This window comes from Apium graveolens, chromosome 5 (assembly GCF_009905375.1).
Source record: "Apium graveolens cultivar Ventura chromosome 5, ASM990537v1, whole genome shotgun sequence".
NCBI lineage: Eukaryota > Viridiplantae > Streptophyta > Magnoliopsida > Apiales > Apiaceae > Apium > Apium graveolens.
In genome coordinates, this window is record NC_133651.1 from 290,132,455 (window position 1) to 290,138,239 (window position 5,785).

Here is a 5,785-nt window from a genome sequence, read left to right on the forward strand (position 1 = left end):
TGCACCCTATATGAGTCACTTTTCACAATCTATATGTATAATTAACATGTTAACATCATATACATCCAATTTGACATCTTTTACTACCTATTAGTTCCACTTTCATACAGGTCAATTTTGTTCCACATTTTGGTTCTAATCAACCATGTAAGTCACTTTTTCACCATATATACAATAATTAACATGTTAACAACATTTAAATCCAATTGACATCCTTTTACCACCTATTAATGCCACTTTCATACAAGTTAATTTTATTCCACATTTTGTCTCTAATCAACCATGTAAATTCACTTTTCACCATATTAGAGTCACTTTGCACCCTATAAGAGTCACTTTCCCCCATATATTGATAGAATTAACATGTTAACATCATATATATGCAATTAAACATCCTTTAACCACCTTTTGGTACCCTTTTCCTACGAGTCAATTTTGGGCCACATTTTGGCTCTAATCAATCATGTAGTGACTTATCACCATATTAGAGTCACTTTGCACCTTATAAGAGTCACTTGCCATCATATATTCGTACAATAAACATGTTGCCATCATATACATCCAATTAGAAATCCTTTTACCACCTCTTAGTGCCACATTCATACAAGTCAATTTTGGTCCACATTTTGGTTATAATTAACTATGTAAGTCACTATTTCACCATATTAGGGTCATTTTGCACCCTATACGAGTCACTTTCCACCATATATTTATACAATTAATATGTTAACATCATATACATCCGAATTGACATCCTTTTACCACCTCTTAATTCCACTTTCATACAGGTCAATTTTGTTCCACATTTGGTTCTAATAAAACCATGTAAGTCACTTTTCACCATATTAGAGTCACTTGCACCCTATAATAGTCACTTTCCACCATATATACAACAATTAACATGTTAAAATCATATACATCCAATTTGACATCCTTTTACTACCTATTAATGCCACTTTCATTAAAGTTAATTTTATTCCACATTTTGGCTCTAATCAACCATATAAGTCACTTTTTCCCCATATTAGAGTCACTTTGCACCCTATAAGAGTCACTTTCCCCATATATTGATACAATTGACATGTTAACATCATGTACATGCAATTAAACATCCTTTAACCACCTTTTGGTACCCCTTTCCTACAAGTAAATTTTGGGCCACATTTTGGCTCTAATCAATGATGTAAGTGACTTATCACCATATTAGAGTCACTTTGCATCTTAAAAGAGTCATTTGCCATCATATATTGGTACAATTAACATGTTAACATCATATACATCCAATTAGAAATCCTTTTACCACTTCTTAGTGCCACATTAATACAAGTCAATTTTGGTCCACGTTTTGGTTATATTAACCAGGTAAGTCACTTTTCACCATATTAGGGTCATTTTGCACCCTATATAAGTCACTTTCCACCATATATTTATACAATTAACATGTTAACATCATATACATCCGAATTGACATCCTTTTACCACCTCTTAATTCCACTTTCATACAGGTCAATTTTGTTCCACATTTTGGTTCTAATCAAACATGTAAGTCACTTTTCACCATATTAGAGTCACTTTGCACCTTATAAGAGTCTCTTTCCACCATATAAATACAACAATTAACATGTTAACATCATATAAATCCAATTTCACATCCTCTTACCACCTACTAAAGCCACTTTCATACAAGTTAAGTTTGTATCACATTTTGGCTCTAATCAACCATGTAAGTCACTTTTCACCATATTAGAGTCACTTTGCACCCTATAAGAGTCACTTTCCACCATATATACAACAATTAACATGTTAACATCATATACATCCAATTTGACATCCTTTTACCACCTATTAATGCCACTTTCATACAGTTAATTTTATTCCACATTTGGCTCTAATCAACCAATAAGTCACTTTTCACCATATTAGAGTCACTTTGCACCCTATAATATATTAATACAATTAACATGTTAACATCATGTACATGCAATTAAACATCCTTTAACTACCTTTTGGTACTCCTTTCCTACAACTCAATTTTGGGCCACATTTGGCTCTAATCAATCGTGTAAGTGACTTATCACCATATTAGAGTCACTTTGCACCTTATAAGAGTCTTTTGCCATCATATATTGGTATAATTAACATGTTAACATCGTATACGTCCAAAAAAGAAATCCTTTTACCACCTTTTAGTGCCACATTCATACAAGTCCAATTTTGGCCGTAATTAACCATGTAAGTCACTTTTCACCATATTAGGGTCATTTTGCACCCTATATGAGTCACTTTCCACCATGTATTTATACAATTAACATGTTAACATCATATACATCCGAATTGACATACTTTATCACCTCTTGATTCCACTTTCATACAAATCAATTTTGTTTCAGATTTTGTTTCTAATCAACCATGTAAGTCACTTTCACCTATTAGAGTCACTTTGGCAGCTTATAAGAGTCACTTTCCACCATATATACAACAATTAACATGTTAACATCATATACATCCAAGTTCACATCCTTTTACCACCTATTAATGCCACTTTCATACAAGTTAATTTTGTACCACATTTTGGCTCTAATCAACCATGTAAGTCACTTTTCACCATATTAGAGTCACTTTGCAACCCTATAAGAGTCACTTGCCACCATATATTGATACAATTAAAATGTTAACATCATGTACATGCAATTAGACATCCTTTAACCACCTCTTGGTACCCCTTTCCTACAAGTCAATTTTGACCAACATTTTGGCTCTAATCAATCATGTAAGTGACTTCTCACCATATTAGAGTTACTTTGCACCTTATAAGAGTCTCTTGCCATCATATATTGGTACAATTAATATGTTAACATCATGTACATGCAATTTGAAATCCTTTTACCACCTCTTAGTGCCACATTCATACAAGTCAATTTTGGTCCACATTCTGGTTCTAAATAATCATGTAAGTCACTTTCACCATATTAGAGTCATTTTGCACCCTATATGAGTCACTTTTCACAATCTATATGTATAATTAACATGTTAACATCATATACATCCAATTTGACATCTTTTACTACCTATTAGTTCCACTTTCATACAGGTCAATTTTGTTCCACATTTTGGTTCTAATCAACCATGTAAGTCACTTTTCACCATATATACAACAAATAACATGTTAACAACATTTACATCCAATTTGACATCCTTTTACCACCTTTAATGCCACTTTCATACAAGTTATTTTATTCCACATTTTGTCTCTAATCAACCATGTAAATTCACTTTTCACCATATTAGAGTCACTTTGCACCCTATAAGAGAAACTTTCCCCATTATTGATACAATTAACATGTTAACATCATGTATATGCAATTAAAACATCCTTTAACCACCTTTTGGTACCCCTTTCCTACGAGTCAATTTTGGGCCACATTTTGGCTCTAATCAATCATGTAGTGACTTATCACCATATTAGAGTCACTTTGCACCTTATAAGAGTCACTTGCCATATATATTGGTACAATAACATGTTACCATCATATACATCTAATTAGAAATCCTTTTACCACCTATAGTGCCACATTCATACAAGTCAATTTTGGTCCGCATTTTGGTTATAATTAACTATGTAAGTCACTTTTCACCATATTAGGGTCATTTTGCACCTATACGAGTAACTTTCCACCATATATTTATACAATTAATATGTTAACATCATATACATCCGAATTGACATCCTTTACCATCTCTTAATTCCACTTTCATACAGGTCAATTTGTTCCACATTTTGGTTCTAATAAACCATGTAAGTCACTTTTCACCATATTAGAGTCACTTTGCACCCTATAAGAGTCACTTTCCACCATATATAAACAATTAACATGTTAACATCATATACATCCATTTGACATCCTTTTACTACCTATTAATGCCACTTTCATACAAGTTAATTTTATTCCACATTTTGGCTCTAATCAACCATATAAGTCACTTTTCACCATATTGAGTCAACTTGCACCCTATAAGAATCACTTTCCCCATATATTGATACAATTGACATGTTAACATCATGTACATGCAATTAAACATCCTTTAACCACCTTTTGGTACCCCTTTCCTACAAGTAAATTTTGGGCCACATTTTGGCTCTAATCAATGATGTAAGTGGCTTATCACCATATTAGAGTCACTTTGCATCTTAAAAGAGTAATTTGCCATCATATATTGGTACAATTAACATGTTAACATCATATACATTCAATTAGAAATCCTTTTACCATTTCTTAGTGCCACATTAATACAAGTCAATTTTGGTCCACATTTTGGTTCTAATTAACCATGTAAGTCACTTTTCACCATATTAGGGTCATTTTGCACCCTATATGAGTCACTTTCCACCATATATTTATACAATTAACATGTTAACATCATATACATCCGAATTGACATCCTTTTACCACCTCTTAATTCCACTTTCATACAGGTCAATTTTGTTCCACATTTTGGTTCTAATCAATCATGTAAGTCACTTTTCAACATATTAGAGTCACTTTGCACCTTATAAGAGTCACTTTCCACCATATATACAACAATTAACATGTTAACATCATATAAATCCAATTTCACATCCTCTTACCACCTACTAAAGCCACTTTCATACAAGTTAAGTTTGTACCATATTTTGGCTCTAATCAACCATGTAAGTCACTTTTCACCATATTAGAGTCACTTTGCACCCTATAAGAGTCACTTTCCACCATATATACAACAATTAACATGTTAACAACATATACATCCAATTTGACATCCTTTTACCACCTATAATGCCACTTTCATACAAGTTAATTTTATTCCACATTTTGGCTTTAATCAACCATATAAGTCACTTTTCACCATATTAGAGTCACTTTGCACCCTATAATATATTAATACAATTAACATGTTAACATCATGTACATGCAATTAAACATCCTTTAACTACCTTTTGGTACTCCTTTCCTACAACTCAATTTTGGGCCACAATTTGGCTCTAATCAATCGTGTAAGTGACTTATCACCATATTAGAGTCACTTTGCACCTTATAAGAGTCATTTGCCATCATATATTGGTATAATTAACATGTTAACATCGTATACGTCCAATTAGAAATCCTTTTACCACCTTTTAGTGCCACATTCATACAAGTCAATTTTGGTCCTAATTAACCATGTACAGTAAGTCACTTTTCACCATATTAGGGTCATTTTGCACCCTATATGAGTCACTTTCCACCATGTATTTATACAATTAACATGTTAACATCATATACATCCGAATTGACATACTTTTACCACCTCTTGATTCCACTTTCATACAAATCAATTTTGTTTCAGATTTTGTTTCTAATCACCATGTAAGTCACTTTTCACCTTATTAGAGTCACTTTGGAGCTTATAAGAGTCACTTTCCACCATATACAATAATTAACATGTTAATACATCCAAGTTCACATCCTTTTACCTCCTATTAATGCCACTTTCATACAAGTAAATTTTGTACCATATTTTGGCTCTAATCAACCATGAAGTCACTTTTCACCATATTAGAGTCACTTTGCACCCTATAAGAGTCACTTGCCACCATATTGATACAATTAACATGTTAACATCATGTACATGCAATTAGACATCCTTTAACCACCTCTTGGTACCCCTTTCCTACAAGTCAATTTTGACCAACATTTTGGCTCTAATCAATCATGTAAGTGACTTCTCACCATATTAGAGTTACTTTGCACCTTATAAGAGTCTCTTG